The 17975-nt window shown below is 36.5% G+C and overlaps 1 protein-coding gene and 1 long non-coding RNA gene across 20 annotated transcripts in view; one reads left to right on the top strand and one right to left on the bottom strand.

The window, feature by feature from the left end:
• The window catches only part of LOC107995510 (disks large homolog 4), a 394817-nt gene that overhangs the window by 346895 nt on the left and 29947 nt on the right, over positions 1-17975 (top strand). The gene's annotated exons all lie outside the window — the stretch shown is intronic.
• Positions 7528-16782, bottom strand: LOC133667035 (uncharacterized). Of its 2 annotated transcripts, XR_009832132.1 has the most exons (6): positions 15945-16782; positions 15620-15859; positions 13605-15001; positions 13216-13542; positions 11474-11813; positions 7528-10907 (listed from the first exon to the last, which is right to left on the bottom strand). It is a non-coding gene; the product is annotated as an uncharacterized LOC133667035 (long non-coding RNA). The 2 variants fall into 2 exon arrangements; XR_009832131.1 differs by having other exon boundaries at positions 15620-16782.

Below are 17975 nucleotides of genomic sequence, written 5' to 3'. Positions count from 1 at the left end.
CGATTATTTCCATTTTCAATTGTATAATAATATACCTTTGTCCGCGCTAATTAGTGCTGCCAATACTTCCCAAGTTCACAATCAAATTATAATATGATGGGTGTACAATTTATCTTTTCACGTTTCGCAATTTGACATTTTATCCAGCCGTGAAAGGATCGAAAAATCGATTACGTGTCCATTATTAAATTAGCCATATTCGCGCGTCTATTTCGTTTTATTAAAAAATCGGGAAAAATTGGAGTTTCGTGAAATTTATCGTGGCTCGTTTTTTCAACGACAATCTACGATAATCGAGATCGATCGGTCGATGACGAGTTCTTTCTGCAAACAGGATGGTAAACAAGCTGTCGACGAAATTGCGCAATTCGAAATGCACCTGTTTTATTCAGCGAGCGAAGCCAATCATCGAGAACGTAATTAAAAATCGCATTTGTATTATAGCGAGTGTGAGAGCGAGTTTTTATCGTCGACCTTCGTAGTTCCAGCTTCGAATTGGTTCGTTCGAGTCATGTTAATCGATTCAATGAATAAAATTGATATCAATTTGCGTAAATAAAATCGTTGCTTAACGTATCATCGTGTAAAATCCTGATTATTAAATCGGTATTAAATTTAACTTTTATGAGTATCCTTTGAACACCTTTACAAACCGTCTTTGTTGTACGAAATTCTTTTCCGTTTATTTTTGATACACTTCAAGGTAATGGAGAGCAAATTTCTGTGCAAAGATATCGATCGAGGCTTCGTCAATTCAAGTTGCGTGTACAAATTTTTGCGAAATCTATCAATTACTCCCTCGTTGTTCCATTTATATCCCGATTATTTTCACTTGGATTTTTATTTACGAACAAAAACGACGTAGAAGCCATCAATTTTACTACAAAATACCTCCTTACTCACCATCTTTCCTTATCTTCATCTTTCCATTCAACGCGTCCAAAAACTCGAGAACGAAACAAAGAAAAATTGCACAGGTATATAACAGCCACCACTTGGATCGTTTTGACAGTTCACCACCGAGAAAAGATTCCTCTTCCACCGATATTAAGAACGTTCCGCGCCAAAGAAGGATCGGTCTTACGAGAGGCTGGGACAACTCTCGTCGACATCGTCTTTCGTCGACTTTTTCATTCCTCGGCCCTCGGATATTTGCACGGGGAGCGAAAACAGGCGTTGGTCGTCGGGAGAGATTTCTATTCGCGACGTCTTGTTTACCTTTACACCGCGACTTTTCCTCCCCTTCTGGATGGATGGTCCGTGGAAGCCTGACTTTATGAAAATAAACCGGGATTTCTTTCGAGCCACGTGTTTTTCCTCGACTTCGTGCCTCCGCTCGACGAGTATTCGCCTCGCCTCGTGTCGTGTCGTGTTCCATCCGTGTGTCACGATTTATTCACGAATGTTGATAAACGTTGTTGGATTCCTGCCGACTCTCGCGCTTGGACCAGGCGGAAGTGGAGCATGGAGAGAGGGAAAGGTATATATATTTATATATGAGATGGATGAAATTACGTTACGGAATTTGAGGAGGATATGGATTGGTGTAATATTAAAAACTGATCCAACGAAACAAAAAAGAATTGGCAGGCAAATTAGCTGCATACACGCTTCTTTAATATTCAGTCGACTCGATATCCTGCGTGTGTATCCTCCTACACACACGGTTTACAGTGCGCAGACAATTATAATTAAATTCCCCCCAGGTTCGAACCAATTATCTTTCCTTTACGTTTCCGTTGGCCGAGGCACTCTTGGCAACTATTTTAATTAGGGATTCCAACCCCTAATCACTGTTTTCTACCACTTTTGCGAGATCGAATTATTAATTATTCTCTCGAGTTTTCGAAAAATCAAATTTGTCATCTCTAAATTAAAAATAATAATCAGACACCCTTCTTCGATTCCTCGATTCCTTCTTCAAATTCGTAGCTACTTTTCGAGGCGAGCGTATTTATTTACAGCCGGGAACGTTTTATCCTCGCATAAGCACGGAATTGTACACCGCGAACGGCGAATAAATTCACATCAAGGGCTCCATTCATTTCGCATTCGAGTCATAAATAAACAAGACGGACGAGCGTGAGAGAAGGAGAAAAAGGAAAAAAGGAAGAAGAATGGGAAAGAAAAACGACGAGATGTATTCTTCAAGCTCGTCGTCGGCCAGACAGATGCAGCAAAATCCGTGACACGAATGTTACACGATATTTGCATGGAGGCCGAGTCAGGAATGAAATGAATAAAATTAACATTAATTCGCGCTCGACGCTGATTTAACCGTGGCTCGATATTAATTGCGCGCACCATTCGAATCGAAATTACACGTGTCCCAAAGGCGTTCTTCTGTGTGTCGATGGACGAATCGGAAAATTCATTGGCATCTCTTCCATCCTTTGATGTCGTTCGATCGGCTGGACAGCGTTTCGTTCACCCGTGAATTGTTTTAATTTCGCAGAATCAACGAGCTTTATTCGAGCATTGAAAATTGATGTTAGGATTCTCTGTTTTTCTTTTTTTTTTTATTTTTTTTATTTTTTTTTGGGAGGGTATATTCTCTCTTGTTCGTTCGTTCAGGTGAGAAAATAGAGAGATTTGTTTATGAAAGAAGTTTGGCAATGGAGAAAAATTTATAACAGGGATTCGAAATCCTTTGAAAAAATTTCTTTGAAATTCCACAAGTCGAAATTAAATTAAACTCTTTGCAAGGATTGCTTGTTATTGTTCTTAGAATGATAAAAAATGGATCTAAATAATCTGAGAAATCGAAAAAAAGAAAAAATTATCAATAATGTTTTGTAAAAATAAAAATCGATTTAATAAATTTTGATTCCATACCTTGAAATATACAATTGTTAGTTTTTATTTAAATTGGTGATGATTAATTCGATTCGATAATACGTAGATACGAAATTTGCATTAGTTTTCGCCAGTAAATATCTCCATTTAGCGGAATTAATAGGGCAAACGAAAGTTGGCTAATTGGAACACGTTCGATCAATTTCTCATCGCTGATTACGACTAACAGAAATAACAAAATTCGATTCGAATTCATTCGTTCAAATCCTTTTCATACTCGTGTCAAAAGAAATGGATTTGCTGGTCATTGTATCCTGAAAAATAATTTTTTATATGAATTATTATATCTAATCACTTTGTTTGATTTTTATGTTACAGGTAAGTGCTGGTGATTTTCTTTCACGCGAAACTTATTTAAAGATGCAACCTTTTCAACGATGTTAGGTAAGGAATCCAAATTCAAAATTAAGTTATTTTATTCATTTTTCATAATTTGCTCTTCTGACAATATACATACAGTCAAACGATGTATCTAGTTAATTAAAAAATCAGAATTAATACTTTTCATATAATTTTGTCCAATAAAATCAGAACCAATCTCGTTGATCGAATCTATTGATTCTATCAGAAAATTTACACGGAAGAATTTTCGGGTCGTGTCCTCTCTCTCTCGAGCGAGAATTTATTTCCTTTCACGGAAAATTGGAAAAGTGGAGGAAGTTGAGCCATTTTCCAAGCACGTGAAGGCATGCGCACATTCCGTATCCTCGAATCTCTTGAAAAGATTCGGAAACGATTTGCGGCCAGAGGGAAACGGCCACTTTTCGAAGCACACTGGACTTTAGGAATTTGGAAAACAAGTAATATTCCTTCTGCAGACCATTTCCCCCTTCAAATCTTATTTCACCTTTTCCTTGACCCTCTTCTATCCTTTTGACGTTTCTTTCACGATGGTCCACTCGGTGAATCCATTCTGAAAGTTTTTCAATAGTCAAACAGGGAATTTTTATTTTACGAGAATATCTTACCGTGAATTGTAATTTTTGTTTCTCTTTGGCCGTGATTTTCCATTCAAAGTCGTCTGTTTTGGGAAATTTTATTGAATCTATATTGCATATTTTAACATATTATAATTTAAAAAATATTTTCCTGCAATATCTCTTTGCTGCAATTTAAATTTTGCTCATCGAGTCGATTAGATAAAGATTCAACTTATCTCAACCAAAGGATTTTTCAAATCAATTTAGAATCTCCAATATACCATCGTTGTAAACAATAATCTTCTAAAAATAAATATATTTGTTGCATAATTTACTGTAAAACTCGATTAAATCCTATTAAAATTAGGAAAACTTTAAACCGCTATAACTCCGAAGATAGTGATCCCCGATTAATGAATGAAAGATCGTTAGAAGCGCGGAACTTTCCTCTTTGAAACGCTTTTTTATTCGTCTCGATACGACTTCCGGTTCCAAAGATATCGTCGAATAAAGGAAAGATAATTTTTGATCATTTACCTTAAACCCCATTAAACCCGATTAAAATTAGGAAAAATTCGAACCGCTATAACTCCGAAGATAATCACTTCCGGTCAATGGATCAACGATCGTTAGAAGCGCGGGACCTTCCCCTTTAAAACGCTTTTTGATTTATCTCGATACGACTTCCGGTTCCCGAGATATCGTCGTGTAAAGAGAAGGGTAATTTTTAATCGTTTACTATCTCTCTCCTTATCGCTTACTCGGAACTCTCGCTCGCACCTCACTGATCTATCCCAAACTCCAGACGAGTGAGAGACGCGATTCCTGGAAAAACGTAGTACGCGATTCCTGGAAGGACCTAGTACGCATTTCCAAGAAAAAATATAGGTCACTGGCCCATTCATAATTTTTGCGCCACGTTAAGCGCTATGGGAACTTTGAGTCCTTATATCTCGGTAACGGATTGAGATATCGGGATGAATCGAAAAGGGACTTCAATGGCATGGTTTTCTTCACGTTCTGAGTATATTTGATGACAAAATTTTTAATTTTTTCTCGCGTTTTTTTATATTAAAAAAACAAAGTTGAATCTCTATAGGATTAAAATTTTGTTCATTTCTTCTTTTTCTTCTTCTTCTTCTTCTTTTTTTGAAAAATTTTATAAATCGTTTACACGAAAATTTTAATAGACAATATCTCTATATATTTTACCATTTGTCTTAAAATTTGATGTAGGATAGTATTTTTTATGGAACGAATTTCACACGCGTTTCATGGAACGAATTTAACGTTCGTCGTTATTAAGCTCGATATGTAATTAGAGGCGCTAAGAAAAAAGAGTTCAAAACGAGGGCTGGAAATCTTGGCTCAAACTAACTCCTAGTAATCAGAAGTTAGAAGCAGCGAAATGACATCTTGACGATTATCCGGGAATGTTTCTAATTTATCGCTTCCTTCTTGTAATTAGACATCTTGGCCATTAGTGAAAGATCTAGTTTAACTCCTCGGCAAAAACGGCGCAAATACGTACGTGTTCCAGTCTCTGCTAATCATAGTTCAATTTGCTCTTCGTATTCAAGTTTGATTCCAAGTTTAATCCTCGAAATGAATTTGAAAAATAACTAAAACGAATCGATATAAATTAATCATTCGAAATCATTTAATCGTAATACCAATTTTAATGAAAAAAAAAATCTATTTATACGTACCTTTAATAATAACTGTAAAAATTGACAAATATTTATACTTCTTCCTTTTTTTTTTATAATTTTTCAAAAAATATTTCACTCGTGAAACGATTTCGAGTTAAACTAAACCGAAATATAACGATAAACTTACCAAGAAGACTCCATTATTTTTGGGGTTCGATAAATCAATGAAGGAGAATCGCTGTCACGAACAATTAAAACGTATCTCGATCATCTGCCACGAAAACAACGCACACAGGAAACGTGTGCAGCAACGTCGGTTTAATATAATTTTCTGTCATACGAAACGAAAGGGGAGACGACGTCCGAATTGCCGGACGTCGGATCCACACGGGACTTTATTAATTGACAGGGAACAGGCACGAGATAAATTCGTCGGTTCTCCATTGAGGGGACACCCTGTCCGCCTCTCGGATCAAATTGATACACAAAGAAAAGCGACATTCGTGATGGAAGCGTTTTTAAAAGCGCTCGCTCGACAGCCGTCCAGACCGTGAGAAACGAACGTAGAATCGAACACGAGCCGAGATCTTGGGAAAATATCTGTTGGGAAAAATTGATACGAGTGAGATGAGTAAATTCTGTATACGAATTTTTGTACAAAAATACAATTCGATGAAAAAAATTATCAAAATTCTATCTTTCATAAAAATGACAAAAAATGAAAATAAAATTTCAACGTTACAAAAAATTTTTCTCTTTTCCCCTTTTTTTTTTTTTTTTTTTCCATTGAACTCATCCATCGTTAAATTCATCGAAGAATAACACTTCGCCGCGTTATTTCGCTAATTTATAAAAATTCGAAAGGGGGATGTAATTGGAAACGTGCATCGATATATTCGATATATATTTAACAACCAGCATCCATGAATCGTGGCGCGCGACGAGCCATGCCATATCAAATTAACGATCAGCTGCAATTAATTAATATCGTTCTCGTTATCGTTGCCAGCGTATAGCCGCAAGTGTGTTTTAAATATCGTGGAAATGATCTCGGCCGACAATAATGATCTGACAGCCGCTGATGGTCGAACAATTATCGAATGTTTGTATTATTAGCGTATGATAAACGGTTGGCAAGTAATTAGAATGGCGAGCAACACGAAATTTGCCAATTAACTTGCGAACACCGGTTTGTTTCGATTGGCCCATCAGGAACAGAAGATGTGGAAGGGGACGTGTTTTCTGGCTCCTTTGGATCATGCGTAACTAATTGGAAATAAGGGGTTGAAACTACCCTTTAACGAAACAAACGATTCCGTGGCTGTATCTTTGGCATTTCGGTTTGTACGCCGATGACAGTCGTTTCTTAATTGACTCTGAGAGACATCTGTAAAAGAAATATAAATTTTGTTAAACGTTGGTAAAACGTAAAAAAGAAAAGATGGTCTTTATTATAACAAATGCGATTTAATGATTTGTACGTGTACGTATATTAGAAATTGTTTAATCTTTTTCAAAAAAATCATTACATGTACTTCATAAAATTTCTTTAAATTAATTATCTATTAAGCGTAATTTTTCTGCTTCACCAAAAGAAAATATATTTATTATTTCATATATTTATATATATAAATATATTATCGACAGTGAAAGGATCGAACTATGTTTATGGATTCTTTGAAAATTGAAGAAACAAAGATTTCATAAACAAGGACTAATAAATAAAATTCTTTGTATATCGAGAAAAGTAGATCCTAGGAAATCCTCGTTGCGTTTCGACGATATATGTATATCGAAAATTGCATTAGACATGCATACATAAACATGAATCAAGGGTGCAACAAGAATGCTGGAACTAAGCTGTGAAACTAATAATTAAATTCCTCTAGCTGGGTGGACGGAGTGAATTCACACGAGTAGACGAATTTTCATGGTGGCAGAAGTTCGTGACTTCCCAACGAGGGGATGCTTTCGATCCTTCCATTGTAATTTTCGTTTTTGAATTGAAATTCTTGCATAATGAATTAATGTGGCCAACTAGAATTTCTTCGATTTTTTTTTCTTCTTTTGTTGGGGATATTCTATTTCGTTCTTCGAAATCTTCGATTGATTTCGTTTTAAATGAGAAAGAATCGATATTTTATTCTAATAAGGATTAATATTTTGATACATTGAACATTGAGAAAATGTTGCACGAAATAAATGGAAAATCGCATGTTAAGCGATTAATATTCACACTGTTACACGTGTTTTAAGTCATGAATATATTAAATTTATCGCAATGATGTTGGATTATCTAAGTTTGAAACGAGGTTAAAAATTTCTGCTCTACCGTTTAAGTAAATTTAACTCCTCGCAGTTCCACTTTTTATTCACTCCCTTTTCCCCTGATTTTAATATTCAAATGAACGTTATAATATATTTATTTAAATTACATTCTGAAACGCTTTACAATGGAACTGTTAACGTTTTAAGAGAGAATTTTAATAATAATAATAATAATAATGGCCGATCAATCGCGATTATGTCGATTCAATAATTTCTTTTTAATCGAGTTTAAAAAGAAATTTCATTACTCATAATTAAACATTGGCAAAGTGTTCCAATGATGTTTAAATAAATCGAAATTCATCTTTGATTGTACATAAATCACAGAAACAATCAACGTTATTAAATTTTCCATCCTTCTATTAAATTACCTACCATTTTCAAATTTTCACAATTCACGTATAATCAAAAATTGTACTATGTATCAACATTAATACATTATACCTTTAATTGTTTAAATTCTCTCGCAACTCGACTGAAATTCAATCTATTAAAAAAAAAATATCTATGATTATTCTTAAAAAAAAAATAGGAAAATGCAATTCGTTCGCCAATTATTCCACGCTTCACAATTTCGACTAAATTTTATCGCAGAAGAGAGTCTAAATCATCCAGAATAAAACTGTACATTTCCCCCTCGACGAATGAGAGAAAATGTAGTTGTCGTCCGGCGCGAAATAATACAGGGTGGGTTGTAACGCGTTCATCTCTTCCGGAAAAGCCGGTGTTTCCGTTTGAGCGTTAATTCGAGCGGGCAAAACAAAAATAACAGCGAAGGGTCGAATTTGTCCGCGAGCCGCGGTGGAGTTTCGACGAGGGCGATGGCGCTCGCGGCGATGCGTGGCACAAGTTTGGCCAACTGGATTTCAAAATTTCAACGTATCGGCAATTTGAATTGTAGATGAGGCCGGGCAATGGTGGAGCAACGTTCTCGAGACTTCAACGCCGCGTTTAAAATCGTTTAAAGAAGTTTCGCGGCGTTAGGAAAATTCACGGCTAGGAGAGGCGACAAAGGGAACCGTTTCCCTTTTTTGGAAAATTTTTAAATAAAAGTTGCGGCAGAGGTTTGATTCGATATAGATATAGCAAGTATAGTGATGTGGGAACGAGCAGTTTAAGTTTTTCACTTATGGCTGCAAAAATGTATTTTCGTAGGAAGGAAATTTTATTAATGATGATTGGATTGGAAAGTTATTCGAAGCTTGTGATGTTACGCGAGGGTTTGAATTATATACAAAGTAATGATGAATTTCTTTCTTAATCCCTCTAATATTAATAATCACAGTATAAATGTTCCTTCAGTGCACAATCTTTACTTATTGTATTAATTATTTATTCAAATACCAAATATTGAAATAAAACTAACTAACTTAATAATAATACCGTGTAATACAGTTTCGAACAAACTAGAAATCATATTTTCCTTACGAAGTGACCTAGAAATGTTAATTTAAAAACACGTAGAACGTAATCCACGATAAAAATCTTCTCAGAATTCGTTCCAATTTCGTTTTAATTTCATTTAATTACGATCGACTACGTTTCAACGACTTTTAATATTAATTAGCACAGCGTGTCAGAAGATCTTGGAGCCCACGTACGCAAGCTTCACGAAATTCTATATTCGTCACGCACAACAGCGATGGAACCAAGAATAAAAAAAAAGAAAAGGGGGGAAAAGGGGCGTTGAATTCCTGCCCAATTAAACGAGGTTGAAAATTACGTGGTGGAGGTCGTGGTGCAGACCTTGGACGGTCGTTTCGATCGTTTTTCGACGCGCCACCGTGGCGCTACGAGGCTCGAACGAGTCTTGGAACGCGTCCTCTCCGCCTGGTATTCCAGGGAACCAGTTGTACGGCTTTGTCCGCGGTTAACAATGTCTGGCATGCGCGACGACAGTGTGCGTGCCAGTACTTACACTCAAGATTTACATGTTTCGATCGCACCGGTCTCGCTCTCTCATGACCAGTGTTCGAATGTAAGAGACCGATTTCTTTCCTTTTTTCTCGACCCTTTGAAATTTCCATGGTTGTGGTTATAGTTCAGAGTTGGAATTTAATTATTATTTTTTTTAATGATCAGGTTGAATTCTCTAATTCTCAGAATCTCGTTGAGATCTAAATTTGTTAATAATATTAAAAAAACAAATCTAAATAATTATTATTATAATTATTAATACATTCGTTGCTCTTATTGACTGACGTTCGTGCTTCCACATTGTAATTTTTATTTACAATAACATTCACAATAGTTGATCGATTTGCACGAAACTAATTAATTTACCAAACAATACAACGTTCTTGGGAGAAGCAAAACACGTCCGTTCTGTTCCGTGTTCGGAGCACGACTCCGGTTAAATCGATATTTTGGATATCGATGACGATGTGACGTTTCACGGTCGAAGCTTGTTATAATTATAATTATTATAATAACGCAGCGGGAATCTTGATAAAATATTTAATTTTCTTAATTTTCGTTCGTCATACATTCATACGTTCGTATTTATAAATAACATCGTGGCAAAAAAGAATTGTTAAAAAATATTATTAACCCCGTCGCAGATCGATTTTCCAAGGCAATGACGAAAGCAGCTGGGAGAACAAGATAGGCGGTTCCTGTTTCCCCGAGATAAAAAGGGCTGCCGCGGTGAAAACCCTTGGTGGCTCCTCGAAGCGGAATTTATTCCACTTCTACAAGGTGGAAAAGGTCCCCGTAACCGTTATGACTTCGTGGCGTTTTATACGTGACGCCGAGGTTAACGGCACACCGTTCCTTCGCCTGTGTATTTAGCATTCGAATGACGACCGTATTACTGCTGCCTCCCAGTCGTTACAACGATCGATGCTTTTATTCCGGTTTCGTCGTCGATTGTCTTGTCGAAAAAAAAAAAAAAAAAAGAATTCATTGTTGTCTCCTTGTTCAATCATCCTCTTCTTAACGTGGAATACATATATACTTCTCCTTTTTGTTCCTTCATCATCGTTGCAGCATCGATCGATCGTGTATAACTTCGTTTATAGTTGGCGGAATATTAATAATTTATGACTTTCGAGTATTAACGTCTCACTCTCGTTTTTTCAACGAGTTGACGATCGTTTTTAATATCTGGGAAGCGTAAGAATTTTTCCTTCCTTGAACTTGAGTCGTATTTCTGAAACAATGAAAAACTTTTGCGTTTACGTCGAAAATCGATGAGTATCCCATCGCAATTGGATATATATATATATATATATACGTACATCTGTCAGAGGGAAGATTATATTTAAAATTCTGCAAATATTTTATCTCTTTATTTCTTGAGAATATTTTTCCCCCGGCTCCGAGTTTCTTTCAAAATAATCAATGATTCATTCGCGATGCAAGATGTAAGAGATAGAGATAGAAGATGCCCATGACGCATACATTTTGCGTCACTAGGCGCGAAAGTGTTAAACGAATTTCTATTTTCTGCATCATAATCGAATTAACCGTATATTATAATAGACTTTCCATTTTTCCACTTAACATATTTCGAGCTTTAAATTAAAACTGGTATTTTTTTTTTTTCAATTCCAACGTATCGCATTTCCTAATTATTTTCACGCTTGCAATTTTCGAATGGTCTCGATTCGACCAGTTTCAAAATTCGAGAACTCGAAAGTTTCCAAGAACTTTCGAAACGAATCATCGAGGACGGTATTAAAACGAAACCCTGGCGAAAATATCAGGTTTTTTTACCTTCGTCCACAGGGAAGATCCGTGCTGTCGTAGGGCTGCCTCTCCACCGAGGGTGGAACGAGTCACGAGGGTTCACAATGCTGAAACGAATATTCCCCCTGCCCCTTCCTCGAGACTTTACACGAGGGGTGAAACCTCCAACGTACCCCCTCTCCCCTCAGTTGCGTGTGCATCTTGCCAACGTTCTCGTGCACGTTAGTGCCGGGTGTATCCTCGTCCACGACGATCCACCCAAACTTTCTAGCTCCGTGAAAATTTCCCGTGTCGGGGGAATCTGGGGAGGAAGCGTCTCGTCGCGAGATGAGAACCGTGTGCCTTGAATGGTGGTGCAAGAAGCGATCTGTAATGCGCAAAGGTAGAATATTATTATTGAGCGAACGAGATTAAACGTAACGGTTTCGTTATTTTCGTGATCGATTGATTTCGTTTTTTGTTTCTGAGCGAAATTACTTTGCCAAAGATTAATCGAAATGCGTGTTTCAACGAGGTGGAAATATGGTTTTATAATTGAGATTTCCTAGATCGGGGAAGAATTATTGTTATTTTTAAAAAGGGGAATTAATTTTCCGAAAATTTGAAGCATAAAAGAGGCAACTGCTCTTAAAATATTCGTGTAATTCGCGAGATAAATTGAAGAGAGAGATGCATCTTGAATATGTGTGTGACAAAAAGAAATTAATTTTGCGAAATTTAAAGTATAAAGGAGAACGGTTAACTCGGTTATAATATTCGTGCACTGGTGTAATTTGCGAGATAAATTGAAGAGGAGTGCATCTTGGATTTTCAAGAATATTCGAGAATATACAAATTTGCATCGAAATAATTTTTTTAAGTAATTTATACGCTATAAAATGAATCGAAAAATAATAAAAGAACCGATATAAAAATCAAAATTACCAGTATCTGAATATCTTTTTTCTTTTTGGAACTGTATACAATATGTTTTACAGAATTACGATTAAAATGTCTTTTCAACTTTTTGAAAATCGTATTTTGAAACTTTTCTTTTTTACAATAACGGTATAAATGTGTAAACTCCCTCTTGAATTTTTTCTCGATATATATCGAGAGAGAGAGAGAAAGAGAGAGAAAGTGGAAAAGTGGGGAAGGAAGGATGGGAAAGGGTCGTGTATATAAAATCGTTACCACGCGCCCACCGCGCTCGGTTTACCGGACCGTGTTTTTCCCGGACGTTAATTAACTTATTCACGGCCATTCGAAAACACAAACGAACGCGTGGCTGCAGTTTTATCTCGGGACAAACGACGAATGAATATAAAAAGTACCGTTTCCGTTTTGAGCAATTTTTCCCTTCCCTCCCATTTTTTTTCCACTTTTTTCCCTTTCTTCTTTTCACATCAACGACTATGAATTTTCATATTTCGAATCGTATAAAGTCGCGTGATTTATTTTTTTAATTTTTTTATTTTTCATTGTATTTTTTTCTTTTTTCTTTTCTTTTTTTCTTCTTTTTTTGAGCGGAACTGATATCGCGAGAGCAATAATAGGGAAACTCGTATTCGTTTGCCAGATTTAGTTAAATTCTATTTGAAGATAGGAAAATTTGGAAGAAATAAAACTTGATTATGAATATATTGTACGATGTTGATATTTAGAAACAACATTGGAAGACCTTTCCTTCGTTAATTGAAGAAAAAGATGGGAGTAAGATAAACACGGAAAAATAATTTATCGTGTCGTAATTACGCAGTATTTTCATAATTAAAATATCATTCTCTTACGAATTTTAATTTCGGTACAATTCACGGTATTTTTCCACGTCCAATCTCCAAATAATTTCTTGGCCGTTCAAAATATTCTGTAATTTCTTCTTTACAAATCCTTGTTGTTCTTCGTTTTAATTAATTTTTGATATATACGTCATAGTTACATGGCATTTTCTTAATTAAAACAATTATCCTCTTACAAATTTCAGTAGTATTTTTCCACGCCCAATCTCCAAATAATTTACTACCAAGTATATTCTATATTCTATATTTTTCTTATTAAATTTAATCCACATTCCAAAAACTTTTAATTTCGTCACCGTCAAATTAATCTGTAATTGACTCCAAAATTATTCTAAAATTAATTCATCATCTTATATATATTCTATCGTGTCGTTGATTACCTGCACAAAATAATCTGAAAGAATTATATCCAAAATTTCAATTTCCATCTCTTCAAATAGTTTTAGACCGTCGAGTCGGAAGATATTTCTGCAATTTCTTGTAACGGAGCCGGCGTTAGAAACAGTGGGAATTGTTCGTTGGCCAGTTGCAGGCGTCAGCTGCAGTTGCAACTGCACTTTCTCGGCACACGTACACACTCGTGTAGTTACAGGTATAGGATATACACGTACGGTATTTCCCGTCATGCCCGTTACGTTCCGTTCCAATGCATGCCCGCGATGCTGTGTTTGCGCCTCGCATACCGTGCGCCATGGCTTCTGGCCGCTTTTGTTTGTCACGATTTTCTTCGTTCAACACCGAGAAATTAATTCGAAACTGCAAAACTCGCGATCGTATCTGTTCCCGCCGTTGTAAGAATCGTTGTACGCCAATATCTCGAATCGGGATCGATCCTCTATCTTCAAAACGAATAGCGTGTGCCTCGTAAATGATGCTTATTCGAGGCGTGAAATGGTCAATGAGTATCTGGGTGAAGGCAAGAATATTCGTTTGTGCAAATGAATAATAATAATAATAATAATAATAATAATCGGAAAATTTATAAAGTATATAACGATTGCTTTTTCTTCTTTTCAAGAATGTTATTCGTGTTTATGACGGAATCGTAACGCCCACGCAAAGTTGCAATTTATCGTCGATTTATCCTCTCGCGAGCAACGTATTTGTGTTTGCGAAATCGGTATGCTCATCGTTAATTGGACACGTTCACGGTGTATATTTTAATCTTCAACATTTTCTCGACCCATCAATCCTTCTCATCTCAAACACTTTTTCTTTTCTTTTTTTCGCCGCCTCTCCTCGACATCACGTTGATTATCACGAGGCTAAGGATTCTTTTATAATTTTTAACTGAACAAGGTCGACACGTTGCAATTTTACAATAAAAGTAAATCTCAAGAATTTTCTATTTTATTCGCAATAAATGGATATCCTATAATTTATCCTATACGTTGAATTCATCCCTGGAAAAGATAGAAATAGAATGATCCATTGTCAAAAATACGTGATGTATATGATAAAAAAATAAAACAGACGATGCGAGAATCCCTCCAAGATTTTCAAAAAAAAATTTCAGAACGCAGCTAACGCTCTAGCTTTCTCGGGGCAAGCGAGACCGGCCAACCCGAGCCCCACAATCGATATTTCGCATTCGACTCTAAATATATGCACCGAGACTATAACCGCCACGACGATGAGGATCGTTTGGCCGACGACGTTCGTTACCTTGTCTGATGACGAGGCGAGAGTCTCCGGCAACGTGAGCCTTCGATCGCCTCGAAGGTAGAAAGTACGAGACGAAGGCTGTTTGTCGACCGCTTGCACACGCAGTCCCGTCCTGGTAACAGAATCGACCGGTGTTACGATTGCTTCGTGGCATTGGTACATTTCGTTCTTCTCCCTTTTTCTCGTCCAATCGGTCGATTAGGAAGGAAAATATAATCCCCTCGTCGGGGATTGCTCTCTCCTCGCGTGAGAGCTCGATCGATGCTCGATCGTGATTTTAACGAGTAATGAAACATGGTTAATCGCGTGTGAAGGTAGTAGTAACGACGCTTTCGTATCAAAAAGTGTGAAATGGTAAAGAAAGGAGTAGCGATCAGAGTGGGAAAGTTTATATCTTCTGAAGTGTTTGTGGAAAAAATTTTGTGAAAATATCCAAGGTAAAAATACATATCGCGATTAAAAGTGAATATCTTAATTTGGATAAACCGTCTAATGATACGACAATATCGTAAATTATAGTGGTCAAAGGAGAAATATTGACGTTAAAAGAAAGAAAGGAAGAAAGAAGACTCGTCGAGTTGATAGCGTGAAGTGATAATCGGGAAGAAAGTGAGTGAAGTGCGTAGAGAGAGGGGAAGAGAAAGAGATCGTATAAGAGATCGATGATGGTACGGTGTTATTCTAGGGTCATTGACCTTAACCATTTCAATGCTTTCAATGGGATACATACGTCTCAATAAATATTTCTGATCCTCTGCGGCCCAACACGTAATCTCGTACGCGCGTTTTATTTTTTTTTTACGATCCAGCCACGTACAAATTACAAAATTTCTGATCCTCTGGGGGGCGATTTGTATTTCACGCGTGCGTGTATTTTTGACTTTTTAATAGTTTCACCGTCGTACCGTTATCATTGACGGATATAAATTACACATCTTTTATCAAGAATCCTCTGGTTAATACTATATTTCTGAAAGAGAGAGAAATAAAAAGGAAAGAAAGTAATAAAATAGATAAGGAAAAAATAAAATATCGTTAGAAATGATGATGCATACATAGCCGGGAATGGCCTTGACGCGTTTCATTTTGTCGCAAGGCGTTGGATAGTGATATCATCATCGTGTTTCACCTCGTTGTCTTATCGAGTATCGGTTAAAGGATGCTTCTTCGGATCGATCGTGGATTCGATGCTCCGTTTCGCGTGGAAACAGTTTGTCGCGTAGTAGGTCGAAGAGTATTGGGCTCGAATTCTTCTCCTTCGTGGAAAGTTGAAATTCAATTTGCATCGAACGATTCGAACGAAGCGTTTTCGCCGCAAGTCGGTTAGAAAATACGTTGTGTACGTAACTGGTTTGGTTTTATTCGCGCTGTATCGATCGCCTCGCCTCTTTTCTCCGCTAAAAGAGGGAAAAATGAGTGAGAAGAAGAAGAATCGAAAAGGCGATGCATGCCAAAGTAACACCTTTGGTATTAATTTGACGATGCACCTGTTGTGTGCAGCTGCACACTATTCCATTTCGTTAATTTCCTAACTCGAGTTCCAATTCACGTTTAAACAATTTTACAAATGAAATGGAAATCCAATTTTCACAATTCTTAATCATCCTTATAAAAATGTTTGATCTAAATATAATTATGAGAATTTTTTAATCAGCCAACTTTCGATTTTCAACAAATTTCATTCTATTCCCCAATTCTCCTCTTTTCGTTCCACTTTCCCTCTAATCGCTCGTTCCTCGGTCAATTATCCTCTAATCAATCTATCCAGAATTGAAACGCATCGTTATTAAATCAACAACAGAATTGGCGAATTTTTCCCGGTTCGTTAAAACGCGATTCGCGCCGACAACAAAAATTCCATAAGAGACGAATGGTACAATCGTGGCAAACCTCCCCTTCTGTTATCTCGATTCCTGTTTTTCCAACCTATCCGCATTTGCCTCGATAAATTCGAAACGATCACGCGTTACTTACGAGCGAGAAAGCTGGAGAAAAACGAAAGATTTCCACCATCATTGGCGAAAATTCCCAACTTTTCTCGTTTATTCTCGTTTATTTCGTTCCAACGGAGATTCTCCTTCAAAATACAACCGGGTCTTTTAATCTCTCTATTTCACGGGAATCTCGCTTGCTCTTTATTTAACGCCAACTCTTCCCAATTTTTCAATGGATTTTAACGAGAGTTTTTTCACAGACCGCCATTTCATATCGGAAGATATTTGTTAACGTATTCATACTCGAGAGACGAAACGTCGAGAATCAACGTCAGAACAACTTATCGCTTTCTTCATCATTCACGTCTCTCGCACACTGTTTCACAGAGCAATCAGAACGAGATCACGACAGATTTCTATTCTTTCGAGGTTTCTCCTTGAAATCGACTCTTCCTCGGTTTCGGTGTATACGTTTAATGATCTCGATAATAGTCTCCCGCTTATTACGCTCCATGAAATTCGAAATGACAAGTTTCTCGTTTCTATTCGCGGATCGTTAAAATTGATAAAATTATCGAGTTATCGATATATACGGAATTGGATTTATAGCCTTGGATGTAATTAGAGCACACGGTGAATTATTGATGAGCGGCGGAGCGTGACAGTGCATCACTGTTGTTTCTTTTCCTCTCCTCAGATCTGCGGTACACTTTCACTCTCGATCGAGGAGCAAATTTAAATCGCGAAGATGGAATTCAGATGTTGGAAAGAAGTTTGAAAGGATTCGTGAAATCGAATTTCGTCCTCGTTGTTGAAGATGGATTAAGTATTAAATAATTCAAGAAGCGAGGAAAATTAGCAAAATCGTATAACCATTTCTCTTAATTATGGACAATTTGAGAAGAATAAAACAATAGAAGTTATCAAGGAAGCTTACAAATAATTTGAGTTTATATACTATCAATACTATTATTATTCGTAAATTTTAATCAAATTAAATTTCTATAGAAAATACACGCAAGGAAAGATCGAAGAAGAAAGATTGAAAATTACGAGAAATAGAATATCTATCTTTAACGTATTAATAATTTCAATTAAGATTTCGATTGCTCGAGAGTATACAACTTACTTCTTCGATTTTAATATTTAAAG

The sequence above is a fragment of the Apis cerana genome, linkage group LG12, assembly GCF_029169275.1.
Source record: "Apis cerana isolate GH-2021 linkage group LG12, AcerK_1.0, whole genome shotgun sequence".
NCBI lineage: Eukaryota > Metazoa > Arthropoda > Insecta > Hymenoptera > Apidae > Apis > Apis cerana.
Note: the sequence above shows the minus strand (reverse complement) of the source record. Positions and strands in the feature narration are given on the sequence as shown.